Here is a 17099-nt window from a genome sequence, read left to right on the forward strand (position 1 = left end):
CCTCACTCCTGCTCTCCGGGATCGCCTCCCACACAAATGACCAGGCCTGGCTTCCAGAGAAACCCATGCTAGCCCAGCCAGGGCGAGCGGTCATGTAACCCTCTGCGCGTCCACGTCCTCCTCCGTACGAGGAAGGTAAAAACACTTACTCGGTAAGGAGTTGGAGGACTCAGTGAAGGACGGGATGGGAATCACCGGGCACACAGCACCGACCGACAGTGACTCCTCCTGCCAGCGCCATTTGAGACGGTGGCCTCTAGAGCAGGAATATTATGAAAAGGACACCTGAGCCATCACCACGTGCGACACTGAGAATCACACCAGCCCTCTCAGCCCCACTCGGGCACTTGGGCATCAGTCCCCTTCCAGGGGCCTTAGTAGGTGTGCGTGGGACTGAGCGGACTCGAAGAGGGGAGAGAAGGGTCTGAGGAGGGTGTGTCTCCGTTTGTGTCACTACGGCCGCCAACCCCGCTGCCCAAACGCCTCCTGGCTGCCGCGTGCGTTGGAGTAGGTCAACCCGGACAGAGGAGAGATGCTCCAGACGCTTCAAGCAAAGTTAAATTCATCTTAAAAAAAATAATTCCGGGGCGCCTGGGTGGCTCAGTGGGTTAAGCCGCTGCCTTCGGCTCAGGTCATGATCTCAGGGTTCTGGGACCAAGCCCTGCATCGGGCTCTCTGCTCAGCAGGGAACTTGCTTCCCCTTCTCTCTCTCTGCCTGCCTCTCTGCCTGCTTGTGATCTCTGTCTGTCAAATGAATAAATAAACTCTTTAAAAAAATAAATAAGTAAAAATAAAAAAACAATTCCAGAATAAGCAGGTCAGAAACAGAGATCAATGTAGAAATCATCAAAGGGGTTTTCACGAAAGAACACCTTGTGTTAATCGAATTAAGACTTTCTTTTTTCTTTTTTTTTTTTTTTTAAAGATTTTATTTATTTATTTGACAGAGAGAGATCACAAGTAGGCACAGAGGAAGGCAGAGAGAGAGAGGAGGAAGCAGGCTCCCTGCTGAGCAGAGAGCCTGATGCGGGACTCGATCCCAGGACCCTGAGATCATGACCCGAGCCGAAGGCAGTGGCTTAACCCACTGAGCCACCCAGGCGCCCGAATTAAGACTTTCTATAGACAGTTGTACAAGCTTGAAAACATTCATTCTTCTTAACACTTCTGCTTCAGAAGTTCAATTCTCTTTTGCTTCTAAATTCTAAGTCCTATGGGTTTGTTTCTTTTTTTAAGATTTTATTTATTTATTCATGAGAGACAGAGAGATGGGAAGCAGCAGAGGGAGAAGCAGGCTTCCCACTAAGCAGGGAGCCCGATGCTGAGCTCGATCCTAGGACTCTTGGACCATGACCTGAGCCAAAGGCAGACACGGAACGACTGAACCACCCAGACGGCCAGTCCTATGGTTTTTTTATCTTAGGTTTTCTATACTGGAATGAAATCCAGTCACGTGTCATCCTTCAAAAAGCAGGGGTGGATCACGGAATTTAAAATGCCTTAAAGGAGAGGAAGAAGATCACTGTTTTTGGTTTTCAAGCATGTGACCTAGTCGTTCTGGAAAAATTGGCGACTGCCTGATGTTGGCTTGTCCCTGACTTCCGAGCTGACCGCGTGGTGACGGTCGCTGAGCAGCACGGCCACCCGAACCGGCTCTGCGGTCAGGGGGACGATGAAAAAGCACAGGGCGGATGGCAGACACAGCCGAATGGCTCAGCCTTGCAGAAGCTGCACCGCGGCCTGGGGCCTGAGCGAGAAGGTTCTAGAGCCTTGGACAGCCCCACGGTCAGCCGGCTCTCGCCGCCGGGCAGCCGCATCTGGGCTACTGCCACCGTGGGAGGCTGTCTGCGGGAGGATTTCAGATCTAGGGGTTTCACAGCATCCAGATTTTAGAATGACTGTGGGAAAATCTTAAATTTTCTACACAGAAAAATGACCCCTTGTTCGTGCTTGAGAGGTCATTCATTATACTGGGAAAAGACAAATACAAAGGTTTTAAAAAGAGCTTCCACATACAACCTTAAGGTTAAAAAGAAAAAAAAGAACGGCGCGGACACAAGCAGCACTAGCTCTCTTGCTGGAAGGCCGGAGCGGTCACCAGCATGTCACCAGCCAGCTCTGCGCCCCCACGGTCGGCCCCGCTTCCTGTGACTGCCACGTCCCCTCCAGATGACACGTTCTCACAACAACAAACTGGTATCAGCAATTCTCAGCTGCAGGTTTGGTTGGGCCGTAAGAGTGGCGGGGCAGGTGTGTATGTGCATCCACTGAGCTCCTTCCTGGACCGTGTCCCGCCTGCGCCTGTGCACAGAGCTGGGGGCACTGACCGACGACAGGTGTGGAGGGCGGAGACGGCCCCCACGCCTGCGGGGAGCCAAGAAAGGAGAAACCTTTCGGGCAGAGTTGGCCATAATCTCGTGAATCCCAAAATGTCAGAAGAGAAACAGGGAAATTTCTTAAGTCTGAGAGTTAAGAAAAATGCTGGTAATCTTCAGATATCATTTAAATATTGAGAACATTTTTCATTCGAGCTAAACAACCAAGAATAAAAATAAATTTAAAATCTAAAAGATATTTACAATTCAGATGTTTTTAGACGGTGAGAATGTAAGAATTCTGTGCCAGTCAAGTGCCTGTGGCAGGATCCAGGCAGATCACGTGACATCTCTGTACATGTCTAAACACCATCAGGTAAGCGGGGGCGCCTGTGGGGCTCCGACGGTTAAGCCTCCGACTCGATCTCAGCTCACATCTTGATCTCAGGGTCATGAGTTCAAGTTCCACACTGGGCTCCACGATGGGTGTGGAGGCTACTGTTTGGTTTTAAAGGTAAACACATCTCTTTCCTGACGGTTTTTAATTAGAAACTTAAGGGCTGACAGACTGTCAAACCACATGACCACTAAAGACCATACTAAATTCTATCCGTATGACAGAATTTAAACTCTGGGACTAATGTTTTTCATGCTTCTAATTATTAGCATTTATTTAATAGGTCTTTATGGCTGCATGAATCATGTATGTACATTGTGGAAAATTTTTAGATTTTTAAAAAGCACAAATAATAAGGTGAAAATCCCTCTTAAGTAGCAATGAAGAGGTGACCACTGCTGGCATCTGGCATCCATGCATCAGATTTTCTGTTGTCCTATTAGGTTGAACTCTACAAAACTGCAACATCTGATCCCCCCCCCCCCCCCCCCCTTTTTCCTCCGGTGCCACTAACATAGTTGTTGAACTCTGTACTTCTAAGTAGTCCCAAGTTCATGCAATGTTGCCAAAAACAGGGTATCCAGGGCGGCCCCACGCACCCCCCCACCAAACCTCCACCAATGTGAACATTTTAGTTAATTATGGTCTAACATCAAAACCAAAATAAATGACATTGGTACAACCCCCAGAGGTCATTCCAATTTCATCATTCATTCCCTCGAGTGTGTGAGCATGTGCGTGTGGGGGCAGCTCTATGCAGTCCTATCCCATGTACAGTCTTACACAACAAACCACAATCAAGACACCCAGCTGTGCCATCCCCCCAAGGCCCCCTCATGTTACCTCTTGTGACCACACCCTTCCCCCCCAACCAGGAATCTGATCTCCAAATCTATTAATTATGTTGCTTCACAAATGTTACAGAATGGAATTATGCAGGATATATCCTTTTGGGACTGGCTTTTTTTCACTCAGCATAATTTCCTCGAGGTTCATCCCAGCTGGTGCACATGCGGATGATTTGTTTTTATTGCTGAGTCCACGGTCTGGATGGACCACGGCTTAACCGCTCACTCATGGAAGGACAGCTGAGTTGTTTCCCAACTGGACTCCTACGATGAAGCTGCTACGAACATTTGTGTACCAGTTCTTGGATGAAAATAGGTAATTTCTGAGATTAATGCCCAGGAACACAATGGCTGAGTCATAAGGTATGTGCCCGTTTTTTTTTGTTTTTTTTTTTAGTTTTGAAAGAAACTGCCAAACTCTTCCGCAGTGGCTGCTCTACATTCTAGCCCTGCCATCAGCGTATCCGTGCCCTCGCCAGCACGGTGAGACCTTCCAACTGTAATGCAGGAAATCTGTGCTTTCCTCCTCCTCCTCCCCAGAGTTTGTGTCTATTAGAAACAACTCTGGGCTTCCTCTTATTTTCAATAATTCCTATTTTTCTAAAGGTCCTTTTAGTTCCCTGAGATATTTCTTCCCTCTGCCCCCCCCCACTTTACTTTTCATTTGGACTTAATAAATATTTAATTTTGGAAAAATTCTGTTCAGAAACTCAGGACTCAAATGAAGGCAAAATATATATAAGATTTCTCTCCAGTGTTAAAACCCACGTAGTTTTTTGGCTTTTTTTTTTTTTTAACTAGTTAGCAGTAAATTAGTTTTCAAAATAACGTATACTCATACTAGCTTGTAAGTTTTCAAAATAAGGTATACTCAACCATGTTTAAAGTCTGCCAACCTCCTGCCCCAACCTTTAAAAAAGTGAATACAGACTGTCTTAACTAGATCGAAAACAGACTTTTAAACTAATGGTTTCCTGGAACCGGGGTTTTTATACGTCCATTTAAAAAATGTCAAATTCTGCACCCAACATTTCTACAGTTTTTAACAGTTTTCTTCTGGCCTTCATCAACAATTAGTTGTTGAGACAGACTTGTAAGTATGGTAAACCATACGTTATTTCTACGAAAGCTATGAAGTAGTAAAGAGCCCTTATTCCTCGGGATTGGTATTTTTAAGGAGATTTTCTGCGCATGGAGAGTTACCAAAATTTTTCAAGAAAGTTAAATGACTTTTTAAGAGAACTTGTCCTCACCTCTGACACACACCTGTGCATGCGTAAACACACACACACACACTCCCCTCGCACACATTTATCGGGAACCAGAATTTCTTTCGCACGCAGTGAAGGAAGGATGCCCCTTACCTACAGTCCAGGGGTGCTGCCGAACGGCGGGTTCCGCAGACAGAATAACTGACCTCCGGACAACAAAGTGCTCCTTGCGAGCCCTGAGAAGCTTTCCAAAGCTCGGTCCTCCGGGACAGCTTCGGGAGCAGCTGTTTCCTAAACTCATGTCACCGGAAACAAACACAAGTCCACTATCTAAACCTCAGGCACATTTTACAATTTCTACCAACCGCCCCGAAGGAAATGACCACTATCCAGAGTATAAGTAAAGCAGAGAGTTTTGTGTGCACGAGGTCTGCTGAAAACCGTGGGGCAGAAGCGCTCAGGAAAGGCAGCTTGCTGTCCTTCATGGGAGGGACAAGGCACTCAGAAGCTGCCCCCAACCCCAGTGCAGCTGTGAGCCTCTGGGCCCCCCTCCCATTCACCCCTCCAGGCCCAGGGCTTCCTGTCAGTGAAAATGGGGCTGGGGGGGGGGGGGCAGGGTTCAATGTCTTCCATAAGGAGCTAATGTCCAATTCTAAATACCACGCTTCTATTTTTACTTGCAAAATGGTGACGGGGGCAGGAAGAGGCAATCCTAAATCCTGTGTCCTTTTTGGTAAAATTATATGAAAACCAGATTAGCAGTAAGAAATGTCGAGAAAATTAGCTTCAACTAGTGACATGTCGAGAAAATTAGCTTCAACTAGTAACAAAAACCTGGTGGTATTTCTGCATTCATTTTCCTGCTTAAACAATGACTAGAACCCAAAAGCTTCAGATTAATGGACAAGTGAGCAGTGCAGTCTGCGGCCAGAGGCTCTGTGAGTTATTAACCTGTTGGGACAGCCACAGGCTCGGGGGCAAGGGCGGGGGAGGCTGCCAGGAGAGCTTCATGGCCTGAATATGAGCGCTGGGAGCGCCCAGCCTGTGGCACTTCCTGCAGGGAACCAACAAAGGACCTGATGGCCAAGATGAGTCACCATACAAGGCAGTGGTTCGATGCCATTCTAAAGTGCTATCATTCTGGGATATGTAGACAAAAGATACCTTTTACACAAACAGTACATAAAAATGATAAAATAGCAAGCCTATATCATGATAGCCTATTCCTTGGATGATTTCCAATTTTTTTCTTCTAAGACTGAGAAAAAAAAACCAAATCCCAGTCTCGAAGCTTTGTGTTATACATATTTGGACAAGAGCTTGATTACCTAGAATTTTTAAGTCAGATCTGACACTTTCCTGAATTTTACTTAGGATACTGACCTACTTAATAAAAATTATTGGGGTGGGGGGCATTAGATCTTTAGAGGAATCCTTTCCAATTCCGAAGGTATTTTTCTGTTACTACACGAAAGACTATAAAAAGCAGAAACCAGCTGCTTACGTCTAAACGTGGAAATCAGCTATTCCAGAGCTCGTTCACATAGGTTATGGAGATGGTGGGCCAGGGGTTCTCAACCTTTCGTGGCATCAAAATCAACTTGAGGGCTGGTGAACACAGAGATTGCTGGACCCCATGTCCAGAATTTCTCATTCAGTAATTGCTGGGCCAGAGACTGCATTTCTAACCAATTCCCAGACGATGCTGATGCCGCTGGTCTGAGGACCAGACTTCGGGAGCCGCTACTCTAGGTGAACTGTATCTGTTCTTCCACTTTGTTCAATTTCTTACTTTGTGCAAATATTTATACAATGGAAAAAAAAAATACATGACAGGGAAGCTGCCACACTTCAGGAAAATGACAGAAACGTCATCTCCTTGATGCTTTTCAAACTCTCTGGTGTATCATCTACAAAGGAAAATCTCCAGCAGCAACTGAAATGCAGAATCATAAACCAGTGTGACCTATGGTCATCTTTACTGGTGAGAGACAAGTACTTTCGGGGCAGGAGTCCCTCTGGAGCAGCTTGATCTTATTCTGTGGAACCCCCTTCCAGCCCCTGCTCAGTGGCCTGGCAGCTTCATACAGCAAGAAACAAAAATGTGACCAGATCCCGTCAGTCCGTCAGTCTCCTGGATTTCTGCCTACAAAGACCGGTGCAAGTGAGTCTCTCCCCACCCCCCTTTCCCTTTCCTAAAATTGGATTAGCAGAAGAAAGTATTTGTGGACCTGGATCCTTGGGTATAGCAACTTCAGTAACGATGCATTGTAAGCACCCTTAGTTTCTATTGACCCGTATGCTCCCAGAGATGGTCACAGGCTCTATCCATCGTGTTGTCGGTCACGAGGAGGAGAAGCACAGGGCCCGACGCAGGCACAGGCTCTGCGAGCCTGCTGTCCTAGCTCGTCTCACAGACTGGGCAGTTCACAGTTCTCACCAGCCTGGTGCCTGTTTAGACAGACATTGCCAGGAGGTAAAGGCTTTTGCTAAGGGACATCTTCGGCACCAAGGCCATGTAACTAGTGGGCAGCAGTTGAGCACTTGAACGCTCTCAGAGAGCTGACCACCTAATGGAAAATCCCTGTGACAGCATAAGTTGGTTACAAAAACGTCAGTGAAAATGGGGCTGGGTGAGCTGGTGTGTGGACTCGGTCCTCGGTGCAGCTCTGCAAGGTCTGCTGCAACTGCTGTAAACATTCTAGTGTGTGGGGGCTGGTCCCCTGGGGTGGGGGCTGATAGGGGTGGCACCAGTCTTGGGCTAGGCTACCTGCTGGGTGTGGTAGTGTCAGGGGCCATTGGGAGGGGCACTGGCCAGGGTGGGCAGGTTGGGACGGGCAAGTCCACAGGGGAGCCCCAGGACAGGGCAAGCAGTACTAGCTCGGTAGATGGAGGGTATCAGAAATGGTCCCCACGAGCACCCAGCCAGCCATATAGAAGTGAAAAAAATAAAAGCACCGGCCAGCACTTCCACCCCTAGAGAAAGTTCCAAAGATCCCTGCCCTTCCTGCACATGCTCTGAACTAGTCAGTGAATCTTCTTCGTCTGGAACCGAGGCGAATTTCAAAGTGCTGCCTCCATGCTGGGTTGGAGAAGGAGGGAGGCTACACCTGTGGCCTTTAGGAGTGATGTCTGTTCCCCATAGGTCTCCGTCTCTCCCAGAATTAAGCGCGCTGGTTTTCAAAGCCAGACATTGTGTAGGCTTGTCTTCCTGGCTGTGTGGGTAAGTCCAGTGTGGGGCCGGGACCCTCCAGTCCTCAGGGAGGGCCTCTGGGATTGTGACAGCCCTCCTGATTGTGGGTCACTGGGCTCAAGGTGTGGGCCTTGACTAAACTGTGTCTCCATCCGTCCTACCTGTCTCGATGGGGCTTTTTCTTTATAATCTTAGTTGGGGAAAATCTGCTGGGCTTGTCTTCGGGTCATGCTTAGCCCCAGCTGTGGTACCTGTGGTTATTTTGGCAGGTCTGAGGCAGGTGGCGAGCCGAGGGACTTTCTACTCTACCACCTTGATTCTGCCCTGCCTTAGACTTTGAATATCACCGACGAATACGCAGTAATATTTGAAACAATCACCTTTAGAGATGTTTTTACTTACACTGCCCCAAAATTCAAATTAAGTATTTGAAAAATTACACTCAAGAATAATAGTTTCAAACCTTTTCAAGTGTAAAAGCAGGTGTACTTTTCCAGACAATTTACTAAGAAAATATATTACAGCAAATCTATTAAGAATTCAGGAGCAGGGGCGCCTGGGTGGCTCAGTGTAGGTTAAAGCCTCTGCCTTCAGCTCAGGTCATGATCTCAGGGTCCTGGGATCAAGCCCTGCATCAGGCTCTCTGCTCAGCAGGGAGCCTGCTTCCTCCTCCCTCTCTGTCTGCCTCTCTGCCTACTTGTGATTTCTGTCTGTCAAATAAAATCTTTAAAAAGAAAAAAAAAAAGAATTCAGTAGCATTTTCTTTTTTTGAGAAAGCACGTAGGTGTGTGCAGGAGTGGGGGAGGGGTGGAGGGAGAGAGAGACTCTTAAGCAGCCTCCCTGCTGAGTGTGGAGCCTGATGCGGGCCTCGATCTCACGACCCTGAGATCATGACCTGAGCCAAAATCAAGAGTCCGACACTTACTATTACTGCGTATTCGTCAGTGATATTCAACTGAGCTACCCAGGCGCTCCTCAGTACTAGCACTTTTAAAATGACTGAGTATTTCCCACAACATTTACACGCACCAGAAACGAACACTGCGTATATTTGCCATATAAAACATTTATCACATGGGACACAAAACTCAATGTGCTTCTGGAGGCAAGGGCCTCTCATTATAAATGTCCTCAAGCCACAAGTTGGAAACGTCAGCCTCTAAAAGGTTCGCAACAGTCAAATCTCAGAATGCCTGAAAGCTGATCATATCTGTTGGAAATGTAATTACTTCAAGAAAAATATTTTAGAAATGGGGATTTATCACTTTCGGTTGCAAGCTGTTGAAAACTCACAAGCAGGTGACTTATGAATAAATTAGTATTATAAATGGCAGCCATAAGCCCTCGCGGCCAGCTAATAAGACGGCGATGAGAGATGGGTGGCGTGCTTCCCGGGAAGGCTGGTGGGGCAGCCGGCGGGGATGGCAGGAGATGGCCCCCGAGCAGAGCCTTGAGTCCTGACGCAGAGGAAGAAGATGCCTGAGGAAGGGACCAGCGGGGGAGCTGCCGACACGTGGGGGTGGCCTGCTGAATAGTCAGCTTTTTCTCACTTCCCTTAGTGCTCCTTCCTGAAATTTCCCCAATTGGAGATTTGCATGTTTTTATATGTCTCTTCTAAGTCAGCAGAATATGGTGTCTGGGAGCTTTGAGAAGATCTGGACACTGAAAAGTGAACAGAAATGAGGTCGGCCACGCTTGCTTCCTCCCCACCAGTTCTCAGATCAACTGGGGTTTGACGGGGAGACACGGGCAGGGACACAGACGAGTCTGAAGAAAGGGGGAGCGGGCCGCCACGGTGGGGGCCTCGGTAGGGACTTCTAGCCACGAAGGCTTTCATGCCTGGTAGAAAGAGGAACCAGAAAATGAGAGAGACAAGTAGGAAATGTCAGGGGTGCGTACTCTTGATTGGAAATGGGGTTCAGAGAGAATTTTGAGGATTTCTGAAATTTGCCACTTTGGCACGGAGATTACTTTGAGCTGAAGGCAGCTGAGAAACAGCAGGTGCAAAGGGAAAGAAAGCTCTTTAACCTTCCCCTTTCTGTCTAAATGTGACATGTGAAGTGTTTCCCTCTCACATAACCAGGAAGAGGAAGGGGAGTCTTTTTTTAAGATTTTATTTATTTATTTGACAGAGAGAGAGAGATCACAAGCAGGCAGAGAGGCAGGCGGGGGAGGCGGGGGGGGGGAAGCAGGCTCCCCGCGAAGCAGAGAGCCTGATACGGGACTCGATCCCAGGACCCTGAGATCATGATCTGAGCCAAAGGCAGAGGCTTAACCCACTGAGCCACCCAGGCGCTTGGAAGGGGAGTCCTAATCCCCGGGGATGACTCGCCATCGGAGACGGCACCGACTCGCCTCTGTGTGGTGAACCTTAGTAAGTAACCGTCACCTGCCACTGGGTCCCCCCATCTATGGACCTTCCTGTAATTTACCACCCCAGGCGCCTAACTCTCCCTCTTTGTCTTGGTCTTTTCTGTTTATCACCCTCTGTTCAGACAGTATATAAGCCTGCGGGTATGACTCTGGCCTATGGGTCTTCCCTTCTTTTCTAGGAGGGCCTCTGTGTGCATCTAAAAATTAAAATGTGAACATGCAAGTAAAATTTGTACGCCTTTTCTCCTATTAAACTGTCTTTTGTCCGTTTATTTCCGAGGGCCCTAAGCACTAGACTTAAGAGGCAGAGAAGAAAGTTCTTCATGTTACACTTTCAGCTCGGCAGCCTTAGTGCCGATGACGGATCAGCAAAAGTCAGATGAACGAAAGGGTCACAATCACAAAATGCCAAATGTCCGGGGGCCGGGAACACCAGCTGTACCAGCTGATCTCGGCGGCAGGCTTTCAACTGCTGGCTTGACCGCAGAGCGGCCTGAGGCGGGCACAGCAGGCCAGATGTTCAGGAGGCAGTGAGGCAGGAGAGAAACAGCCACAGCAGCTCAGGGAACGAGGCCCGGCTGCCAGGAAACACGAGCAAGACCTCAGAAGGGCTGACAACAAGCAAGCATCCTCTTCGGGGCTAAACGTGGGGGGTGGGAGGGGGGAGTGGCTACCAGAGCTCTCGGGCTGGCAATGGACCATGACATCAGACAGGTCCATACAGTCAGTGCGTACTCAGAAATACCTGGGCTTAACAGGATGCACAGTGACACAAAAAGGCCATTACCCGGGGACTAGGGGAGGGTTGGCTGAGAAATCTGGGAAGCCTTAAAATCAGCGTTCTTCAAAAATACTAAATCACCTCCAAATGATCAACAAAATGCGGCTTCTGAATCACTTCCCGAAATTCCTATTTACAAAATGAAGCAATAAATCTTTCCTTTAGGGTAACAACAACGCAAAGTCGGCGGAGACCGAGGGAGGCCTGAGAGTTTACTCAGAACAGCATTAACCTGGAGGCTCTCCATCCAGTCAACACACGCAAGAGACTATGGGAACTCCCTTGTCCGTACTCAGCTAAAATGACAGCAGTTCATACACAAGATTATTTTGTTGTGAGGAGAGTATAACATCAACGGCGCTAACAACAGGATTCAGTGTTATGAAAACTGTGATGTGACCCTGTCCTTTTCACGAATGATCCAGAAAATGTCAACACTCCCTAGAATGAAGGCCTGCCCGCACAATCCAATGAGGTAATTTTGGAATGTTGGTGAGGTCAGGCGCTGACCACCAAGAAAGAATTCTGATTCATCTTAGGTGTAAAACGGTGGTTTTCTTAAACCCCGGAGACAGGACCCATGGGCAGAAAGACGTGCACTGGGGTTGTCAGAGGTGGCTGATTATTTACCTTCAAGTTGGGAGGGGTTAAGGACAGAACAAACCTCCCAGGTAGTCTGGAAGCAAGGTTTCCAGGATCCGGAGGGGGCCGGCTATTGTAAGGAAAAGGTCATTTATTACTGTTTAGTAAAAACTCCATCATGAGACTCTTGAGATGTGTATTGGTGGGTCATATGCTTGGGGGAGGGCTGCCAACAGGTATCTTGGAGGGGGCAGAGATAAACGGAGCTTCCAAAGGAATTTCTGTATGTTTAAAGTAGACTCACAGGATCCCGAGGGCAGAGGGGGCGGGTTAAGATTGCCTTTTGCCCTCAGCAAAGAGTCAACATCAAGGCAGCTGAGTTCCCAGAGGAAGGTCACACTCTGCCTGTTTCAAGGACTTGTCAGTGCGCTCTAAGTAGTAAGAAACTTTAATAATTTTTCTTCTGCCTTTGATTTTCACATTACCAACCCACAGGAATAGGTTGTTTTTTGTGGGGGGTATTCCGTGGTCTTCCACTGCGCCAGGTGCAAAGCGGGAACTCAACAGTGATCATGAAATGAGTGAACAGACGACTCATTACGAGACGAGAGAGAGAGAGAGAGAGAGAGAGAGAGAGAGAGAGAAGGCACGGCCTTCAGGAAACACCCACTCGAGAGAAAGGTTTAGTCTAAGCCAACACACAATTACTTTCATTTCATCACTGTCTCTTTTTGTATATACTCATAAGCAGGAAAGAAAAAACACACCAACAAAAAAGGTTCCCCACGTTTGTCATTTTATGAAAAAGTCTGCCTACAGATCTCGTGAAGCAAGCTGAGTTTCTTCTGGGAGACGAACACAGCGGGGACCCTTCTCTTCCACCCGCCCTTTAAGGAGGCTGGTGTATAAACTACGGCCCTGGGTAATGAGACAAGATTTTAAAGCACTTAAAGAAAACACAAACATCCTACCGTGCGAGGATGACACGCGATGCAACATACACACGGCTCTGACCTCAGGGGAGCGGTCGGCGCACAGCGCTGCAGAGAGGTGACCTGATCAGCATTTGGGGTAAACAGTCTCAGGACTTTGAACTTCCTTCATCCATCGTCCCCGTCTGCACTCGACCAACTCTGTCTACTCTTCGCGCAGGAGGCAATTCATGACAAGGCTCTTGACGACAAACAAGCTTTCTGGTTTGGGCTCAGCTTTACTATTTCATAAACTTACTTACAAAAACCCATGTGGGGGGGGCGCCTGGGTGGCTCATGGGTTAAGCCTCTGCCTTTGGCTTGGGTCATGATCTGGGGTCCTGAGATCGAGCCCCAAATCAGGCTCTCTTTTCAGCGGGGAGCCTGCTTCCCCCTCTCTCTCTGCCTGCCTCTCTGCCTACTCGTGATTTCTCTCGCTTTCTGTCTTTCTCTCTGTCAAATAAATAAATAAATAAAATCTTAAAAAAACAAAACAAAACACAACCTATGTGGGTTCCTTTAGAAAACGCCCATAGGTACGAGAGTTGATTTCTTCTGTCTTTTTCATTCCCCTCACTTCCTGTCCTAACCCTAACATCTTCCCTTTGGGATTATGGGTATGCCATGAGACACGAAATATTTTCCAATTTACTAGAATCGCCTGACACTCAAAATTTACCTGCCATTTACCATTTTGGACATTACAAAGTAAGATGACCCAGCAAAGGGATTTCAACACCACGTTCTATTTCCTTTCCTTAGAGCGGGCGTTTCACTACCTGTATTTCTCTGTAACTCCAAGAAAAACCTTTCTCTCTATTTACTTCAGAAAACTATAAAAAGGGCAATATGTTCTCTGGTATCCATTTCGCAGACAGAGTGGGAAACACTTAGTAAAAAGAATATATTTTAGTTTTCTGAGTAAGACACTTCTCACCCTTGGCCTAGAAATCCCAGCGCGCTCTGTCGTATTTTGAAGGATAAAATGAATTAGATTTACTGTAATCCCTTTGAGAAATAGTAATTTGCTTCTATTAGTTCACTGAGTCAATCAGAGGACACTCATGGAAAAGCACAGAAAAGATTCTTCCACGTTTTGTGTTTCAAAACTAAAATAAAAGCTCAGTGTTTAAACTGGATACTGCAGTCCTTGAAAATGTCTTGCGGTCATCTTATGTTGAATTAGTGGATTACAACCTCACAGTTTGTGCTGCCTTCATGGTTCTCTTGTATTCATCAGACTCAGTGACATTTCCCCCATGACTGCCTGAATTAAGAGAACAGGTGGGTCAGTCCTATGCTACCAGGACCACAGATTAGGAGCCGCACTTACCCAAAGATGTTCCTTCCCCCAACAAGAGGACTTGCTGTTCTTGTGTTCTGTGTGTGTAGCGGAGAGGTGAGAGTTGTATGTACTTTTTTTTTAAATGAATGGATGCATGAATGAATAAGTAACTTGCTTTCAATTTTTTTTTTTTTAAGATTTTATTTATTTGACAGACAGATCACAAGCAGGCAGAGAGGCAGGCAGAGAGAGAGGAGGAAGCAGGCTCCCCGCTGAGCAGAGAGCCTGATGCGGGGCTCGATCCCAGGACCCTGGGACCATGACCCAAGCCGAAGGCAGAGGCTTTAACCCACTGAGCCACCCAGGCGCCCCACTTGCTTTCAATTTTCCCCAAAATCTTAGGAAGAAAGAAAGCAGTGAAGGTGTTTAAATGAAATTGCTGGGTGCAAACTCTATCTCCTGGAAAAAGAAAAACCCAATGAACACAACCAAAAGTACGTGTGTGCAAGGGAAGGGAGTGCAGCCGCGGGCACTGGCTCACTCCCCCTTACTAGAGCCTCCTGGCTGGCTGGGAGGCATGAGGAACGGCCTAGAACTCAAGGCAGGCTCTCAAACACCAGGGGGCGCTCTCTGGTTTCACAAGCCCATGGGGTCAGAGCTGTCATTAGGTCTCACTAACGGGGAAACAAGAGTCCCCAAGCTGGTCAGTCCAAATCCACACTGGCCGCCTTCCCAATCCATTTCCACACAGCAGCCAGAGGGACTGTCCTACAAAGCAAATCTGATCATGCCACGCCCTCTCTGGCCCAACAGCTCCTGGGAGTAGGAACACTTAAAAGCTCAAAGCTGAACAAAAATCAAAATGGCTGCACTAATGCTACAGCAGAATTTCATTTTAAGATTTTATTCATTTATATGAGAGAGAGAGAGAGAGAGAGAGCACGAGAAGGGAGGGTCAGAGGGAGAAGCAGGCTCCCCGCTGAGCAGAGAGCCTGATGCAGGACTCGATCCCAGGAGACCAGGATCATGACCTGAGCCAAAGGCAGTCACTTAACCAACTGAGCCACCCAGGCGCCCAAAATTTCATTTTCAAGTAACCTTTTCCCTCTCTTCCACAAACCTCCCTCCCTTCTTCTTAGCCTTTTGTTTCAAGAACCTCGTGTCACCTTGCAGACATGACAAAGGCGGCTGGTAGATGAACACAATTCCTGTCAAATGTGGCTAGCTCCTGTATTTCCCTAGCAAACCCTGCAGTGCCTTCCTTCGGGAGAGCCTGCAGTTTCTGAAGGCCATAACCTGCCACAGACGCCTCTGCCTGGCAAAGCAATAAAGCTCCGGTTCCTCTTCATCCCAGACTCGTCTCCCGAGTTCTCTTCTGGCTCTGAAGCAGGAAGGTCGGTTTTCTGCAACAGGAGGACCGCCCCGCGGGCCCTGCAGAATCTCATCAGCTCTCCAGTCAGGCACCACCGCACTCACTGCGCCCAGCACTCAGGGCCGCCTTCTCCCTCATCGAACCCAACACGATCCCAACAGCCTTGGCTGCGCACCTGCTGTTGCCCCGAGTGGGAATCTCTTCCCGCCCCCTTGCCTCCTACCCGGCTTTCAGATCTCAGCTTAAGTACCACTTCCCCACAGAAGAACTCTGTGACCTCCAAGATTAAGTGACACCAAACCCGTTAGAAAACCGTGTAGGGGGGCGCCTGGGTGGCTCAGTGGGTTAAGCCGCTGCCTTTGGCTCGGGTCATGATCTCGGGGTCCTGGGATCGAGTCCCGCATCGGGCTCTCTGCTCAGCGGGGAGCCTGCTTCCTCCTCTCTCTCTCTCTGCCTGCCTCTCTGTCTGCTTGTGATCTTTCTCTGTCAAATAAATAAATAAAATCTTTAAAAAAAAAAAGAAAGAAAACCGTGTAGGGAACTTGCCTAACTTCAGGTTAGGCAAAAGGTGCTTGAAGACGGTAGCAAAAGTAGAATCCATTACAATTTTTTTTGTTCAAATGGACTTCATCAAAATTAAAAACTTTGTGTGTTTCAAAATAGATAATTAAGAAAATGAAAAACTAAAACCTGCAAGAAAATACTGGCAAATCGTCTATGCAATAATGAACCTGTATCCAAAATATATAAAGAACTCTTTTAACTCAATAAGACAGCCCAGCTAAGAAATGGGCGAGACATTGCCATAGTCATTTGACTGGAGAAGATACAGGAATGGCTCATAAACACATAAAACGATGCTCTACATCATCGGTCAGTGGAGAAGTCCCAGTCAGAATCACAGAAGAGACCACTGCACCCCCGCCACGATAGCTCTGTTCTAAAGGACGACCGGAAGCGCTGGCAAGGATGGAGGAAAACTGGGGGGTGGGGGTTTGGAGGGGAGGAGGGCTGGGGGAGGGTCAAAGGAGAAAACCACTATGGAACACAACTCAGCGGTTGCTTTAAAATGTGAAACGGAAACTTATCATACCACTCAGCCATTCCACTCCGAGGACTCAGCCTTCCCAAGAGAGGTGAAAAGCTATATCCGCATGAACACTTGCACGTGGATGTTTACGGCGATAGTATTCCTAACGGCCCCAAACTGAAAACAATCCAGCTGTCTTTCCACTGGGGAATGGATCGGCAAAAAGGCGCTGTTTTCCTATGACTGGAATACGGTTCAGCAACGAAAGGAACCAAGCACTGAGACGAGCTACCACATGCATGAAACGCAGGGACATTCTGCTGAGTGAGAGGGACTCAGCCCAGAAGGCCCTGCTTCCTGTGGTCATTCCACGTTAGGGACTGTCCGTAAAGACACAGAAAGCTGGCGTGTGGCTATCTGGGCTGGGGGCTGGCGCTGACGGCACATGGGCAGAAAGGGATCTCTTGGGGCTGATGGGAATGTCCTAAAACTGGATGCAGTGATTGATGCGGGGAACACAGGCAGAAGGAAATGTAGACAAAAGTAAGTATCTTTATAACCTGCAGCCCATTGACAAATGTGTGTGGCAGGCGGAGTATGACAGCCTTTTGGAAACTTCCAACTGTCTTAAGGGAAAAACAACCTTTGCTTATCAACAGCCAGGCCTCCGGGGACCTGTCAGTCTCCTCGAACAGATGAAAGCCCTCTCGGCACTTCCCTTTGTCTTTTCCTCCCCCAAGG

The 17099-nt window shown here is 47.9% G+C and overlaps 1 protein-coding gene and 1 long non-coding RNA gene across 5 annotated transcripts in view; one reads left to right on the plus strand and one right to left on the minus strand.

The window, feature by feature from the left end:
• DTNBP1 (dystrobrevin binding protein 1) overlaps positions 1–17099 on the minus strand; it is a 202832-nt gene that overhangs the window by 14142 nt on the left and 171591 nt on the right. The window lies entirely within an intron of this gene.
• LOC132017127 (uncharacterized) lies at positions 9580–13786 on the plus strand. 2 transcript variants are annotated; one of them, XR_009404172.1, is made up of 3 exons: positions 9580–10338; positions 11284–11593; positions 12452–13786. It is a non-coding gene; the product is annotated as an uncharacterized LOC132017127 (long non-coding RNA). The 2 variants fall into 2 exon arrangements; XR_009404173.1 differs by having other exon boundaries at positions 12509–13786.

The sequence above is a fragment of the Mustela nigripes genome, chromosome 5 (assembly GCF_022355385.1).
Source record: "Mustela nigripes isolate SB6536 chromosome 5, MUSNIG.SB6536, whole genome shotgun sequence".
NCBI classification, from domain to species: domain Eukaryota; kingdom Metazoa; phylum Chordata; class Mammalia; order Carnivora; family Mustelidae; genus Mustela; species Mustela nigripes.